Raw genomic sequence first — 18,227 nt, 5'->3', positions numbered from 1 at the left:
GATAGAAGTGTTGGATTTTTGTTTGGGAACCTACATCATATCAAAAATTAATTACGCGTTTAAGAAAACTTTTAAAAAGAAAAGAAAATGCTACTTAACTCTGCTTCTCTAAAATCTGACTTCTTCAGTAGCCCAATCTAAATCTTCATTCATTTCCCTCAAACAACGGAAATGGGTTTTCACTTACCGCTTTACGTCATCCTCCTCTTCCCCTTCCTGTTATGCCCAATTTTACAAGCAGCAGAATCTCAAGAACCTGCCTGTGGACAAGAAGTGTGCGGAAATGTTACAATTTTTCCCCCTTTTGCAGTTACTTTTCCTTATATCTATATTATCTTTATTTAATACCTCAATTGAAAATTTATTAAAATATCTTTTTATATACAAATTAAATTATATTATTTTAAGGGTATTCTCATTTTTTACATTTTATATAAAATCCATAATAACACTAACATGGTGAGATTTGAACCTTTCACTCAATAAAATTTAAAATTTAACTTTATCATTTTAACCAAGGATTCAATTGATTCTTATATAAGCTTTTTAATAAAATTAAGTTGTTTACTTCAAAAGAGATGGAAAAGGCGACCGATTATTATAATGAGAACCGAATCCTTGGTCAAGGAGGTCAAGGAACTGTTTATAAAGGAATGCTAATAGATGGAAGCATTGTGGCTATTAAGAAGTCCAAAATGGTGGAAGGAAAGAAATTTGATGAAACGAAGGTTGAACAGTTCATTAACGAGGTAATAATTTTATCTCAAATTAATCACAGGAATGTGGTTAAGCTTTTAGGGTGTTGTTTAGAAGCTGAAGTTCCTCTATTGGTGTATGAGTTCATCCCAAATGGTACATTATACGATCTCATTCATAACCAAAATGAAGAATTACCATTGACATGGGAAATGCGTTTACGAATTGCGATCGAAATTGCCAATGCCTTGTTCTATTTGCATTCAGTTATACGCTCCTATTTATCATCGAGACATCAAATCTAGTAACATACTTTTGGATGATAAATATAGGGCAAAAGTATCAGATTTTGGAACTTCAAGATCAGTTGCACTTGAAAACCACTCAGGTGCAAGGAACTTTTGGATACATGGATCCCGAATATTTTCGATCAAGTCAATTTATAGAGAAGAGTGATGTTTATAGCTTTGGAGTTGTTCTTATTGAGCTTTTAACAGGACAAAAACCCATCTCCGCAGAACAATCAGAGCCAGTGAGAAGCTTGGTATCTTATTTTTTAGATTCAATGCAGGAGAATTCCTTGTTTAACATTCTTGATCCAATGGTAGTAAAGGATGGTCCAGAACTGGAGATTATAGTTGTGGCTCTGCTAGCAAAAAGATGCTTGAACCTTAATGGAAAGAAAAGACCCAACATGAAACAAGTAGCAATGGAGCTAGAGTTGAGTAAAGCTTCAGGTGGAAATGTTATTGAAGACTGTGGTGATGAAGAATCTAAAATAGATGACATGATCCATTCATGGGAGACCAATCCTAGTAGTTTAATGTCTAGGAAAAAATCTAAAATAGATGACATGATCCATTCATAGGAGACCAATCCTAATAGTTTAATGTCTAGGACAATTACAACCGACAGCAGAACTTTTCCATTAAATTCATCTTTCTAGATTCCAACACTCTTAAAACAATTTCTCTGGATTGATAGCCTTTAGTTTCTCTATATGTCACATTGATGGAGTCTTGTGATAATACTCTGGAATGACATATTTTTATGTATTAATTACATATTTATTTTGAGTACGATCCTACTAATTTAAGCTATTTATGGTTTTTTATCTTGTAGGGACTAAATTGAAGGTAAAAGAAAATTTAGGGGAAAAAAGCATGAATTTGAAGATAAAATGGGCCAAGATGCGTGATAAGCTGTAAATGTAACATAATTTAATCCCATTCTTAATGCGTTTTTGGATAATTGATTATGTAAATTAGTGAATATAATGCTCCTGATCCTTTAAATTCATGTTTCTATACTTAGGAGAGCAATTGGGAGCGAAAGGAGCGAAAAACGAGCCAAAATTTAAATTCATGTTTCTATACTTAGGAGAGCAATTGGGAGTGAAAGGAGCGAAAAACGAGCCAAAATCAAGCATATAGAGTTGTTTCCAGAGCAATTGGGAGTGAAAGGAGCGAAAAACGAGCCAAAATCAAGCATATAGAGTTGTTTCCAGGATGCACACGGCCTGGGCATTTCCACACGGGCTGGCCATAAGCCCGTATGAGTCACACGGGCTGGCCACACGCCCATGTGCCAGCCTGTGTCAATAACGGACCCTGCTTTTCAAATACGAAGAAAAACTCAATTTTTAGGCTTTCTAAGCATTCTAAAGTCTATAAATAACAATTAGGGTCTGTTTGATTGCCAGTAAAATATTTTCCGTAAAATGATTTCGGGAAAATATTTTACTTTTCTGTAAAATGATTTACTGGAAAATATTTTCGGTGTTTGATTGAATCTGTAAAATATTTTCTACTGTTTGGCGATTTCTGAAATATTTTTCAAAAAATTGTTTTACATATATTGATATATATTAATAAATTTTATATTTTAAATTATTTTTACTTATATTGCAATGATTTATTTATAATAATACTCAATTATTAAGCTACAATATTAATCGTTATAAATTGAAAAAAATTAATATCAAATAAATTATTTGTAATTGTGTTAAAAAAACAAGTATTGAATAATTAAAAAAACAAGCTACTGGAAAATCGATAAACAGAAGCAATTTTCTACTGGAAATGAAGGAAGGAATGAATGAGGCGATAGAAAAGAGAGCACGGAAAATGTCTTACGAAAATTGAAAGGGTAAGACATGTTCCCTAAAATGTAACCCATTTTCCCTAAAATGTAACCCATTTTCCCTTGTTTTGGAGTTCATTTTCCAAACGGAAAATGTTTTCCGCCAATCAAATGCTGGAAAAGTTGGAAATGTTTTTCCGGAAAATCAATTCTTTCAATCAAACAGACCCTTAGAAGAAGACTTATGGGGGCACTTAGAGAAGATTGAAGAAAAGACTCGAAGAACACCATCAAAATCAACTCAGAAGTGAATCTCCTATAAGATTGAAGATCTCCATTTAATTTCCTTCGAAGTTTTATTGAGTTTCTTTATGTCTTGTTGTTATCCTAACTTTGACATGTTTCTATTAAGGATTATGAACTAAATTCCCTAGATACCTAGGGAGGATGAAAACCATGATAAATCTTATTATTTAATTTCTGTTTTTACGCAATAAATACTTGATTCTTGTTCTCAATTATGTATGCTTATTTCATGTTTTAATATTTTTAGGATATTAATTCATGTTTAATGTGCTTATTTCAGTGGAACAAAAGTCCATGTTTAAGAGTAGATCTAGCATAATTGAGTGGAGTTGCATGCAATTCTAGAAATAGGACGACATAAATCTACCGGATTAGAGTCAAATCTAATAGGAGAATCCATAAATCGGGTTAATGCGACAATAGGGGTTTTAAATAGAAAGAGATTTCAATTAATCAACCTAGAGTCAGTTGTTCTTACTTTTGAAAGAGATATTAACATAATTTAGGGATTTCTACGGATCAAGACACAAGTGAATAAATCATTTAAATTCAGATTCATAATAATAAGTGAAGTCTAGGTGGATTCTTTCCTGGGTATTGTCTATCTCATTGGTGTCTTCGATTATTTTCCTATTTTATTCTCTGTTGCACTCTTAGTTAAATTAGTTTAGTAATTTTAAATTAAAAACAATCACTCTAATTTGTAGGCTAAATAATAGAAAAACAGTAATTACTAGTACTTTTAGTCCTCGTGGATACGATATTCTCTACTCACCATAACTATATTATTGTTCGATAGGTGCGCTTGCCTTAGTCATATTTATAGTTAGTTTAATGGCTACCAATGCGAAATAGGAAAGAAGTGGTGCCGAAAATGCAAAGTGTGGAAGACTTGGGGGCAACAGTTCAAAGAAGAGATTTTATAAACACAAAACTCTATTTGAATTTTAATTGTATTAGGATTATTGTTAAGATTATTATTTTGATTTAATTTTAGCTTTTATCTTTATTTATCTCTTAGAATTTAGATAGGAATAAACTAGGTTTTCTGAGTATTATAAATAGGGGATGGAGTGACACAAAGTTTTATAAAACTTAGGCATAATGCATACGAAAAATAAGAGAACCTTAAGCTTGCTTTAAGTAAAACAGAAAAAGTATTCCAATTAATGCATACAAAAATCAAAATCAACTTGGATTATTTCATGAAAATTAGGTAATTTACTAAACTTATCAAGACACCTTATTTGTTTCCACTCTTAGTCCCCAAATACAATTTTATTATTAATATTTTTTCTTTTTCTTTTTCTTTTCTTCTTTTTTTTTTCTTTTTTACTTAAGAATATATTGAATCTTTTGACACAAAGAGAGATGACAGCCAAGCACCCCACCTCGATTACTCAGCCCAACATACTCCTAATTTATTATATTTAAATATTTTTTTTCTTAAGAATATATTGAACCTTTTGACGGAAGAGAGATGACAGTCAAGCACCCCACCCCGGTTACTTAGCCTAACACATTCTTAAAATTTTTCTCTTCCCCGGTTAGCGGAGTTTTACCTAACACGTCACACAACCTTTTGATGCGAAGTAGGATGACAACCCAAGCACCCTACCCTAGTTACTCAATCAGTCACGTTTTCAACTACACTCATAACCATGAAGGCATCAAAATTTATTATAATGAAACAGAATTTTTAATTTTGGAGAACTAGAAAAACAATCAAGTGTCAAAAATAAGTTTTGGCAACTACCTAACAGTCATGAACATAAATTTAGCATACAATTGTATTAAGTGTCCTCTTTGCATTTAGACTTAATCAATTTTACAATAAGCAAGATAGGGTTAACTCTATTAATCATAATTATTTTAGCCTAATAGAAATAAAACAGTGCAGATAAAATCAATGTAGCAAAATCAAAACTAACTCAGTAGGCAGGAATCATGCTCACAGGTCAAACAGTGAGTAATTCCTAGTTAAAATCTTGGGCATGAAAAGAGGCAGAATATTCTAAAAATAAATAAATGTGGGCAGAAACGAGCACAAGGTAGCAGCAAAAGTAACACACAGTAAAAGCAGCAGATAAAATGACAGAAATAATGAGGAATGCCTCCCCCTACTTAAAACACATTGTCCTTGATGTGAAAGAAAAAGGAAAAAGAAAAATAGGTAAAAGTAAGAAGGTTTAGAAAAAAAACCCCCATGTAGTCATTTTTGTTCATGCATAGCTGCAAGTTGGGGAAGGTTTGGCGTTGCATAGAGGAGAGGAAGGAGGTGAAGGCTGCGGCGCGACTCCTATTCCCATTCCTTTAAGATGTCATTCCAATTTTAATTTTTCGTCTCTTCGATTTTCCTAGATATAAGAAGAGAGAATAAAATTTATTAACATGCAAGAAAATAAAAATAAAAAAATATATAAATAACATAAAATAAAAATAAAATTGGGTTGTCTCCCAACAAGCACTTGTTTTACGTCATTAGCTTCACGCCCCAACTAGTATTGGGGCTATTCCAGCTAAATTCTTTCATTCATATAGGCTTGGAAATTCTCCTTTTTTACCACATCCACCATATTTGGGTTCAATTGTCATTGCGCCTCTGCTTTCAGTTTGTATTTTCCTCTAAGAAAATCTTATGTGTGCATGTCAAGAGGTTAACCCCTTCTAAGTTAGCAATGGTCTCATCATTCTCCAAAAATGTGCATTTGAGATGTCAGGAAGTGGTTTTAATTTCAGATCTGGTGCCTGCACAAAAGAAGGTAGAAGTTTAGGAGCCAATAATTCATTAACAGATTCACAAATAGATCCTAAATCGAGATTATCATCAAACAATGTTTCAAGTTTATCTTCATAAGGTGACTCAAAAGTTTCTTCTACTAATGACTCAATTATGTCGACACGGTTTACATTTAAGATTTCACTCGAGTGAGTAATTGCGCCATAAACGTTAAACTTCACAATCTCCCCATCAAACTCCATCGTAAAGGTTTCGCTACGCACGTCAATCTTAGTATTTGCAGTACTAAGGAAAGGTCGCCCCAACAACATGTCTGAAGACCCAAGAGTGTTATCCTCTTCTATTTTTATCACATAAAAGTCTGCAAGAAAGATAAGTCCGTTGACTTTCACTAATATGTCCTCAAGGACTCCTTCATGATGTACAATAGAGTTGTCTGCTAATTGAATGATCCTGTTTTTTGTCAAAAAAACCCATATTAAGTGATTCATAAATAGAAAAAGGCATTACATTTATGGAGGAGGCCCCTAAATCACACATAGTTTTTTTAATTCCCAAGTGGCTTATTTTGCATAGTATTGTAAACATGCCCCTGTCTTTACATTTTGCTGGCATCTTTCGTTGCAACACCATAGATACATTTTCACCAACACTTACTCTTTCATTTCCAATCAATTTCGCTTGTTGGTGCGAAGCTCCTTAAGGAACTTGGCATATTACAGAATTTTTTTGATCTCGATGTTTCTAAATGTTTCAAGGATCTCTTTTTCCTCCTTACCCCTCTGATGTTGGTTCAATCGTCCTGGAAACAGAGATTGAATTATTGGCAATGGAGGTTTCGTTCGAACCTATTCATCATTCTCCTACTTTTTCTAAGCAAAATCTTAATCAAGATTCCTGCCAGGATTCGGTTCCAGTACTTTTCCACTTTGTAATGTCACTGCATTTGCGTGTTGTCTTGGGTTGGGTTCCGTTTGTGACAGCAGCTTCCCTTGTGAGCTTATTTTCTCAATTGATGTCGTCAACTCTCTTATAGACGTCTTGGTTTTCTATTGAAAATCCTTTGTTTCTTTTTGGAAATCAAGAGTTTGTCGTTATATTTACTGATGGAAATCAAGCATATTAGCTGCTAATTTATTGACCATGGTTTCTAAAAAGGTACTTAAATCTCACAACTATTGTGGAATCAGGTTTTGGTATGGTTAGTTGTACCGTGGGTTAGCTTCGTAACTCAAGTTGGGATGATCTTTTCACCCTGGGTTATAGGTATTAGCATAAGGGTTATATCGCTTTTGGAGTGGTCTAGGAAAGTTCCCCACAGCATCTAAATGGGCCATAGTATCGTTACACAAACTAGGGCATGCATCAGTTGTATGTTTAGGTGTTGCACAAATTTCTCACAATCAGGTTGGTCCTGTTTTTACTGCAAAAAGAGAATTAAGTCGGTCAACTTTATCTTCTAAGGTTGAATTACTTAGCTGGTGAACCCTTCTAATGGGTTCAAGATTGGCTCGTAATTGCTGAGTATTTGCAGCCATCGTGGAGATCAAGTCCCTTGCCTGTTGGGGAGTCATGTTGACCAATGCCCTTCCACTGGCGGCATCTACCATGTTCATTTCTATAGGTTTCAAGCCTTCATAAAAGTATTGGAGTAGAGACTATTCTGTTATACTATGTTGTGGGAAACTTGCACACAATTTCTTAAACGCTCCCAATAGTCGTAAAGAGACTCTACTTCTTTTTGCCTTATCCCAACGATCTCCCTTCTTAACTCAGCTACACGCGATGCTGGAAAAAACCTGTTGAGAAACAAACGGGAAAGATCAGTCCAAGTTGTAAAAAATCCAAGGGGTAGATAAAATAACCACTCCCTAGTAGAGTCTACTAAGGAAAAAGGGAAAGCACGCGATTTGATCCGATCCTCAGTTACGCCCTGAGGTTTCATATTAAGACAAACCATATGAAACTCATTTAGATGTTTGTGGGGATTTTTGTTTTTTAACCCACAAAAATTCGGTAGTAATTGGATTAATTCTGACTTCAATTTAAAATTAGTATCCATAGTATGATACACAATGCATAACGGTGGTTGTTCTGTAGGAGCTTCGGCCATTTTTCGGATTGTTTGAGCCATAGATTGATGTGCTAGATTCGAGTTTTCATTAACCCTCGCATTAAGCACTTCTTCTAGTGGATCGACTCCTACCCTTTCATTTTTTAGTGTTTGAGTAGGGTTTTCATTAACCCTAAACTCAAATTCACCGTCTACTTCTATCTCCGGCGATGGGTTACTCTGAGTCCCTACCACCTTTGACTACTTTTTACGTAGCTTCGTTTCCTTGCGATTAGCTCTCGCAGTCTTTTCTATCTCTGAATCGAACGCAAGAATTCTTGGAGCAGATCTAGTCATAAGAAAAAGAAACAAGATTAGTACGTTACTAGTCTCCAGCAACAGTGCCAAAATTTGATAACATGATCCACTCATGGGAGCCCAATCCTAGTAGTTCAATGTCTAGGACAACTACAACCGACAGCGTAATTTTTCCATTAAAATCATCTTTCTAGATTCTAACACTCCTAAAACACTTTCTCTTGATTGATAGCCTTTAGCTTCTCTATATGTCACATTGGTGGTGTCTTATGGTTGCCCAAGAATTCATACTTGTTACACCAATGTTATTTGACCATTTGAAGGTATTTATTATACAAGTTCTGGATATGTTTTCTTTTTCTTTTGCTAAGTCGATGAATTCATTAATAAAAAAAAGACCTTCAAACAGGGATACAAAATCCAAGGATACCATAAATCGAAAGAAAGGTAACCCTAATTATCCACATCTCCTTTTTCTCTTATTCATCATTGACCTTCTTCTTCTTTTTCTAATATCTGAAGATGAAATAAAAAGAGGTGATTAACTCATCATAGTAATAGTAAGCCTTCATTGAGCGAGAACAAGTAAATAAAGCAAGGGATATTAACAGAATCCAATATACCCTTATCACCATTTTTCTCCGACGCCATTACTACTCTATCAACAACTCTCGAACCTTCAATTTCAACTCCTATCGGAACCCCTTTGATTGTTCATATGCTTCTTCAGATTTCCCCTGCAAATAAACAAACTAGTAAACATCCAATTCCATAAGAAAATAACATCAAACAGAGAAAAACCAACAAAAACTATTTGAAACATACAAAAACACAAACCCAATCAAGGCTGCATATTGACAGATAATTGAGCATCCATTGCTTCCTGCATATATGTATATTTATATAGAATTGTGTACCATTAAGTCACTAAAAAAGTAATTTAAGAAATATATATTTTATAATATTTTAATATATTTTAATTATATCCAATAATTCAAATAAAATATTATTTTATGTTAATTAATGAAATTAAAATAAAATATTTTAAAATTAATTAAATATTAAATGCAAAAATTACATGTTATACTTGTGACATTAGAGGCTAATAATATTAAATACTAGAGATGTAAACTACTTAGGTTTAGCTTAAATAAGCTTGGTTATCTTTAAGTCGAAGAATCCAAATTAAATTGGAGCAAATTAAATTTGAACATCTCAATACGTAATTTCAAAAAGCTTACAATTCAAGTTGAATATTATATCAATGTTTTTGTTATCGGATCAACGATTGAACTAATCAGGCCATCGATTTTCAGTATGTTCTGTTCAAATAAAGTAAATTATTAAAAATCATAAAAATAAAAACATTAATAATTATAAAATACGATTCAATCAGTTCAATTGTTTTTAGCCCAGTTTGCATATCAATTTTTTTTTCTTTGCCTTTTCTGGATCGATATCTCGATCGATTCCCAATCCAACTGGATAATCCGATATGGTTTAAACAACATTGCATTATAATTTTTGTACCATTGATTTTTTTTAAAAAAATATTTGAACCATTGAATATTATATATATTTTACTTTTAATGAATTATATATATATATAGACATATAAACGTTTCGAGAAAAAAAAATGGTAAATTTCCTAACGATTTAAAAAAATAATTTATAGTATGGAAATGAACACATGAAAGCTCGAGACCTCTCTTCCTAAAAGGACATATAGGGAATAGGATCAAATTCATGTGTAAAGTGAATGACGATTTACAACAAATATAATCACAAGTAATAGAGAGAAATATTCACATCAATTGATTATAAAGTCACATATACAACTTACAACAAAAACTTTAAAGTCAAGCCCTAATGTAGATTGACTCTCGAGACCAAAGTCCGCAGTAGAGTCACTAAGTTATCATAACATGTTAGGGATGAACCTAACAAGCTAGACACGAAACCTAAAAAGTGAAGTTGTCATTAATCAATTCGGGTTTTGTCGACTAGTCACCAATCACCCAAAGTTCTAAGGCTAATCCTAAGACAAATGTAAGGGAAAATCTTAAAACTAAGGAACGATCTCATAATCAAATCTGGATTCAAGAGTATAGTTACGTGTAGAAAAGGCTAAAGCACCCCCACAACACCTATTCAAAGATAGTCCTACAAAACTTTGTGTTTAAGGTTTTGAAATTCGGGTTTTGTCGACTAGTCACCTATCACCCAAAGTTCTAAGGCTAATCCTAAGACAAATGTAAGGGAAAATCTTAAAACTAAGGAACGATCTCATAATCAAATCTGGATTCAAGAGTATAGTTACGTGTAGAAAAGGCTAAAGCACCTCCACAACACCTATTCAAAGATAGTCCTACAAAACTTTGTGTTTAAGGTTTTGAAATTCTAGTATTGACTCTGAATAAACCTAAAGGAAAGAAGATCTCCAAATATATAATACTAAACGAAACTCTAAATTCTAAAATTATTGTCTAAATTTCAAAGTTAACTAAAAAAACTCTAAAATTCTAAAAAAGAAGCAGGATTAAACTTAAAATTCTAGGATTTTAAAATCTTACATTAATAACTTATAAATTCGAAATGTTGAAAATGAAAATTTAAAACCTATAAATTGAAAGACCTTTGAATCAAAATTTTAGACTAAAATCAAATTAAATCTATTAACATCCTAACATCTAAAATGTAGGACTAAAATAAAAATTGAAAAACAAGTCAAAAGGCATTCATCGTGGACTAAGTTTTGCTTTGCTTGGATGTTTTCTAAATAATTCTAAAATCCATTATTATTGTTAAAAAAAAAAAACTAAGTTGAAAAAAGATTTCTGAGTTCTTTCTCATCATAAAACCCCACTCATAGCAGGTCCACAAATACTGTGGGAACAAATTCATTAATCATTTTGATACTGTGGGAACAAATATATTGAAAATATTCAACATAAATCACATATATTATATTGAAAAAAAAAGGTTACGTATAATAAAGATTGTATGTGATGAGGAGAGTTGATTTTTCCATAAAAGATTCTGAATTGGAAAACTTTAGCTTGATTATGAGGAAATTGTCAATAAAGTTCAGATTTCAGTTTATCGTCTTTCTTTGCAAATATTCCTTGGAAATTTCTAGTGTACATTGCACCTTTTACGGGCAGATTGTAATGCCCCAAAATTTGAAAGTTTGATTGTTAGATTCTATCATAATTAAATTTCTGTATTTGCGGTTATATGTTCTATTTATGTGTTCAAAGTTGAGAGTTTGAGTTGTGTTTTAGAAGTTTTGCTAGTTCAATTCTAGTCATTCTCTGCTCTTGGGCCGCTGACTTAAATTTAATTCTGTGTAAATCTATGTTAAGAATGAGCTTATTGGTTCACTAGTTAAGCATTTGTTTATTTTTTGGTCCTATGTTTGAGTCTTGGCGTATGCATTAGTTAATGTTTTTGCTTAATGTCAGAATTTTGATTGGTGGTTAATTAATTAAACGTTCCCTCTTCCTTCCATCTCCATTTTTTATTTTTCTTCTTTCTTTATTTTCGTTTCTCCCTTTTTATTCTTTTTCCTTCTTTCTTCGTTCAATTGTTACTTGGTTCGCACGTTTTGTTTGCTATGTCGCTGAGTAAGTGTGCGTGTCCTTACTGCTAGTTATATCGATTGTGTAAATTGTGCTAATCGTAGAACTTCCGTTAGACGGTAGTTCGTTCATTTCTATCAGAGTTGTTTCCAACTCGATTGGTTTAAAATTTCTTTTAAGCAATTGTTTGGTTTCTTTTTAGGCAATAACATCAAAACCAACGATCCTCAACGCAATAACTTGAGTAATCGCCACTGATTTTGTTGGTAAGTCTGGAATCGTTGAAGGTTTAGCGTTGAAACTTTGGACATAGTTTTCTGTGCGTAATTGGGTTTTGTTGTTAATTAAATTGCTTAATTGTGTAATTGGATGGTTGTGTTAGGCTTCGGGAGTCTTCTACGTCGCTCCTACAACAAAACTACTTCAAGTGCGTACTAGAAAGCCAAGCTTTTGCGAATTTCAGATGCCGAAAAACATGATTGTCAACGCCACACGACCGTGTGCCAAGTCGTGTGTTAGGCCATGTGCCAGGCCGTATGGTAGGTCGTGTGAGCCACACAGCATTGTGGCAGGTCGCGTGTTCAGCCGTGTAACACACTGTCTACCAAATATGAGCCACACGGGTAAGGGACACGGGTGTGTGTCCTGGCCGTGTGTGGTCATGTTAGTGCAGGGTTCATACGTGCCATAGACACAGCCGTGTGACTCACTGTTTGTGATTTAGGACTACACGGGCAAACAACATAGGCGTGTGTCAAGCCTATGAGGCACACGAGTGGGCACACAAGCATGTGCCAGGCTGTGTAGAACCACACGAATGTGTGGGTCAAACTTGGAAACTATCTCTGAGGTCGTAAGCATCGTCTAATGTGAATATAGGCCTTCCATAGTGTATTTATGATCTGAATGAGACCGTATGAGTGCTATTTGATGATCTGACACTGAGATATCGATTATATAATGTATACTGATTGTGATTACTATCGATGATATTGATTTGTATCACTTAATTATGAATTGAGTCTGAATAATTGTGCATACATTTTTTATATCTGTAATCTGCATTTGCATCGGATAAGGATTATGTCAAATTGAAGAAAGCAATGGATGAAAAAATTGCAACAATAAGAAGAAATGACACATGGGAGTTAACAAGTCTACCAAAAGGCCATAGTCCAATTGGAGTCAAATGGGTGTACAAGACGAAAACCAACTAAGAAGGAAAAGTGGAGAAATACAAAGCAAGACTAGTTGCAAAAGGCTATACGCAAAGATATGGAGTAGACTATGATGAAGTATTTGCTTCGAGAGCCTATTTTCTTTGAGGGCCTTTACTGTGTGTTGATCTAAGTGAGCAATTCGTGCTTGAAAGAAAAGAAATAGGAGCTGTCTTTGTTGACTTGTCTGGTTGCTGCAAGAAGATAAGTTTTTCACCACCACCACCACCTGTCTTTGCTGGTGAAAACTATAACATTTAGGCTGTGAAAATGAAGACATATCTACAGGCTCATGACCTATGGAATGTCGTTCAAATTGACACAAAGCCACCACCTCAGAGAGCTAATCCAACAATAGCTCAAATCAGGCAGCACAATGAGGACTGTGCCAAGAAGTATAAGGCTATGTCATACCTTCAAAATGGATTTACAGATGTCATCTTCACAAGGATAATGGCTTGTGACACTCCAAAACAGGCATAGGACAGACTCAAAGAAGAGTTTCAGGGGTCAGACAAGACCAGGCAATAACAACTGATCAACTTGAGAAGGGATTTTGAGAATCTGAGAATGAAAGATTCAGAAACCATCAAGCAGTATGCTGACAGAATTATGGCCACAGTCAACAAATAAGACTGTTTGGGGATGAGTTTAGTGACCAAAGGGTAGTTGAGAAAGTCATAACAACCTTACCAGAGAAGTATGAATCAAAAATTTCTTCTTTGGAGGACTCGAGGGACCTATCAGCCATTCCCTTAACAAAGTTGATAAATGCTCTCTATGCACAAGAGCAGAGAAGAGAAAACAGAATGGAGGAGCATTCTGAGGGAGCTCTTCAGGCTAGGAGAAGAGAAAACTCAAGCTCGAGGTTAAATTACAAAGGCAAGAAGCCTTGGTCAGAGAAGAAAGAAAAAGGGAAAAAGGAAACTGGCAAGAAGAAGTTTTCACATTGTGCTTATTGCAAAAAGACCACTCACCTTGAAAAAGACTACTGGTACAGGCCAGACATTTAGTGTAGAGGCTGTAAAAAACTTGGTCACGTTGAAAATGCACGCAAAAATAAGCCAAAAGCACAGCAACTGCACCAGAATCAAGCTCAGGCTGCTGAGGATGTTGAAGGACAGGAAGAACATGTCTTCACAGCCTCTTGTTTTGCAAGCTCGAGCAAGGTTAGTAAGATTTGGTTGATTGACAGTGGATGTACTCACCACATGGCTTTAGATAAAAGCATGTTCAAGGAGCTAGACACCACTTTTGTGTCCAAAGTCAGAATTGAGAATGATGAGCTCCTTAAGGCCAAAGGCAAGGGCAAGGCTGTGATTGACACTAAGTCAAGTAATAAAACCATTTTTGAGGTTTTTTATGTACCTGACATTGATCAAAATTTGCTAAGTGTTGGTCAGCTACTAGAGAAGGGATACTCTCTTGTTTTTGAAGGGAAAACTTTTGTGATCAAAGATGCTACTGACCAAGTGTTAACAACAATAGCTGTATAGGATAGAACCTTCATTGTGGATGTGAATCAGCTGCAAGAAAAGGCACATGCAGCTTAGGCTGATGGAGCAAGGTTGTAGCATAGGAGGTTGGGGCATGTGAACTACAATTCACTTAGCCTGCTGCAAAAAATGAATTTGGTTGAAGAAATGTCCAAGATTGAGCCAAAGAAGGAAGTATGTGAAGTCTATTAGCTTGGCAAGCAGACCAGACTACCTTTTCCTGTCAACAAAGTATGGAGAGCCCAAGAGAGGCTCCAACTAGTCCATACAGACATCTATGGACCTATGAAAACCTCCTCCTTAAATGGTAGTAGGTATTTTGCGCTGTTCATTGATGACTGCACTAGGTTTTGTTGGGTAAGCTTCTTGAAACAAAAGTCAGATGTTGCTGACTTCTTTTGCAAATTCAAGGCATTGGCTGAAAATCAAGCTAGTTGCAAGCTTAAATGCTTAAGGTCAGACAATGGAACTAATTATGTGTCTTAGAGATTCCAAAAGATATGTGATGAAGCTGGAATTCAACACCAACTAACTACCATTTACACACCACAGCAGAATGGTGTTTGTGAGAGAAAGAATAGGACAGTCTTTGATATGGCTAGGTGCCTTTTGCTTGAAGCCAAAATGCCTAAAAATTTTTGGGTTGAGGTTGTAAACACATCTGTTTACTTACTAAATAGGCTGCCAACTAATGCAATTAAGGGCAAAACACCCTTTGAATCCTAGTTTGGATAGAAACCAATTGTCTCACACTTAAAGGTATTTGGTTGTTTGTGGTATGTACTGGTACCAGCAGAGAAAAGAACTAAGCTGGAAAAGAGGTCCATGCCAGGGGTGTTTGTTGGCTATAGCAGTGTGAAGAAGGGATATAGAGTCTTTGAACTTTTGACTAAGAAGATTATGGCAAGCAGGGATGAAGCAAACTGTTGGAAATGGGATGGAACCGATGCAAGTCTGCTTGATAAAGATCAGAATGACCTTGACCTGCAGCAGGCTGAGATCGAAGATGTAGCTAAAGATGATTATGATGATATACCTGATAGAGGCACTGGGACACTAGCAAACATCTATGAAAGGTGTGTTGTAACCATGGTAGAGCCTTCCTGCTATGATGAAGCTACAAAAGAAAGCTGCTGGTAAGAAGCTATGGAAGCTAAATTGAGAATGATCCACAAGAATGATACTTGAGAGCTGGTTAATAGGCTAGAAAATAGAAAGATCATTGGTGTCAAATGGGCGTTCAAGACCAAAAATAATGCAGATGGGTGTACAAGGCCAGGTTGGTTGTGAAGGGGTACAGTCAGCAACAAGGGGTTGATTTTTTTGAAACCTTTGTACCTGTGCAAGGTTGGATATCATAAGGCTGTTTTTGCCTTGGCAGCTCAGAAGCAATGGAAGGTGCATCAATTGGATGTCAAATTAGCATTTCTGAATGGATTTCTCAAAGAAGAAATCTTTATAGAACAGCGTAAATGTTTCAAGATCCCCGGTGAGAAACATAAAGTCTACAAGCTCAAGAAGGCCTTGTATGGCCTAAAACAGGCTCCAAGGGCCTAGTATGACAGGATAGATGCCTATTTGACAAGGCTCGGGTTCACAAAGAGCATTAGTGAGCCTACTCTTTATGTCAAGAAGGTTGGAGAGGAGACTTTGCTGATTGTGTCTCTGTATGTTGATGATTTGTTAGTCACTGGTTGTAAAAGTGAGCTGATTGAGAATTTTAAGAAGCAAATGCAAGATGTGTTCGAGATGACTGATCTTGGCTTGATGACATACTTCCTTGGTATAGAGGTAAATCAGGAATAGCAAAGTATTTTCATAAGCCAGCAAACATTTGCACTGAAAGTCCTAAGCAAATTCAGCATGTAAAAGTGCAAACCTGCTAGCACTCCTGTTGCATTGGGAGAGAAACTGTCAAGCACCAATAAACATGATCGAGTGGATGAAAAGAGGTACAGAAGTTTAATTGGTTGCTTACTTTATTTAACAGCAACAAGGCCAGACATCATGTATGCAGTTAGCCTTCTCTCAAGATTCATGCACTGCTGCAATGTTACACATTGTAAAGCTGCTAAAAGGGTTCTAAGGTATGTCAAAGGGAATTTAAGCTATGGAGTGAGGTTTGAAAGAGCTTAGGAGCTAAAGCTGGTTGGATATTCAGATAGTGACTGGGCTAGCTCAGCTGATGACATGAAGAGCATATCAAACTACTTCTTCACTCTTGGTTCAGGAGTTTTTTAGTTGGAGTTCTAAGAAGCAACAGACAGTAGCTCAATCCACTACTGAGGTAGAGTATATTGCAGCTGCCTCTGCTATAAATCAAGTCATTTGGCTTAGAAAGCTTTTGAGTGACTTGAATGCTGATCAAGTGGAAACTACAGTGATCAAAGTTGACAATCAGTCAGTCGTTGCCATTGCCAAGAATCCTATTTTTCATGGCAAGACCAAGCATTTCAAGATCAAATATCACTTTGTGAGAGAGGCAGAAATGTCAAAGGAAGTGAACTTGATTCACTGCTGCTCGAAAGTTCAGCTTGCAGACATACTAACCAAACCATTAGCTGCTACAAGATTTGATCATTTGAAGAATGAAATTGGAGTTTGCTGCTTTGTAGCCAATGAGGAGTGTTCAAAGGTGGCAACACAGCAACAACATGCAAGAAACCATGCAAGACAGCTGCAGCATGCAAGTAACCAGGAACATTGCTAAAGCATGCTAATATCCATGGTGTAATTCGACTATAGAGCCTTTGCTCAGTTGACTTTTGCTAGCTTATGTTGTAATCATTTTCATTTAATCAGCTAAGGTTCAATTGTGTGATTAGCTGATTTGGTAGTCAGTTAGGTTGTCATTAATCTGATGTAATAGCTTAGATACTTGCACAAGCAAGCTTTGTTTTCTTTCAATATAATTTTTGGAGTATTTTGTTTTACTCATTTTTTATGTGCAATGAAGTTAAGCTTTGTTCTTCATCTTGCAATTTTTTTTTGCTTCTGTTTTTAATCTTTCAAACATAAAAACTTTGATTTGTTGTCTTTGTTGTTGATCAAAAAGCAACATCTTTCAGCATTGCCCGGAACTTTGGTTGTGGATTTAAGAAAGCGAAAGTTGTTGTAGCAACGTGAACAATATTTAGTGCAACTAGTTGGCTTGTAGGAAGTGTTAAACGGCTGTCTAACACATGAATTAGCTTCATGTTCATTAAAGAATATGGGGATGACAACCATGGCAAAACTTCTCTCGGATGCTTTCCCATTAAAGTTTCCAATGTCACCACTCCAAAACTATAAACACCGCCTTTTTCGATAACAACCATAGTATAAACAACTCATATGATAAATTTAATGAGTAATTGTAGATTAATTTGTAGGGAAAGAAAATGATCAACTAGAGCTATATAACCATTAGTGCCCATAAGGATTGTTTTGATTGCCACAAAAGCGTTAAAGCTCGAGTTTAGTAAAATATTTGTAATGGCCCAATTTCTCCCGGGCCCAGTTTACAAATAAATTACAAACCAAAAAATAAAATAAAATAAAATTACATCAAACCCAAAAAACCCAATTCACAAACCCAAAATTAACCCAAAACCTAACCAAACCCTAGCCCACTATCTTAACATTTCAAAAAAACCCTAGCTCTATCCATCTTTAGCTGTAGCTGCCACCTCTCCCATTCACGCCGCTCCTCCACGTCACCACCGTACGACCTCCGTACCTACAAGAAAATAGCAACAT

The 18,227-nt window shown here is 35.2% G+C and overlaps 1 pseudogene; it reads left to right on the top strand.

The window, feature by feature from the left end:
• The first annotated feature begins 653 nt into the window (after window positions 1-653).
• LOC128032527 (wall-associated receptor kinase-like 1) lies at window positions 654-1,564 on the top strand (annotated as a pseudogene).
• The last annotated feature ends 16,663 nt before the right edge of the window (window positions 1,565-18,227 follow it).

The sequence above is a fragment of the Gossypium raimondii genome, chromosome 9 (genome assembly GCF_025698545.1).
Source record: "Gossypium raimondii isolate GPD5lz chromosome 9, ASM2569854v1, whole genome shotgun sequence".
In the NCBI taxonomy this organism is placed as follows: domain Eukaryota; kingdom Viridiplantae; phylum Streptophyta; class Magnoliopsida; order Malvales; family Malvaceae; genus Gossypium; species Gossypium raimondii.
Note: the sequence above shows the minus strand (reverse complement) of the source record. Positions and strands in the feature narration are given on the sequence as shown.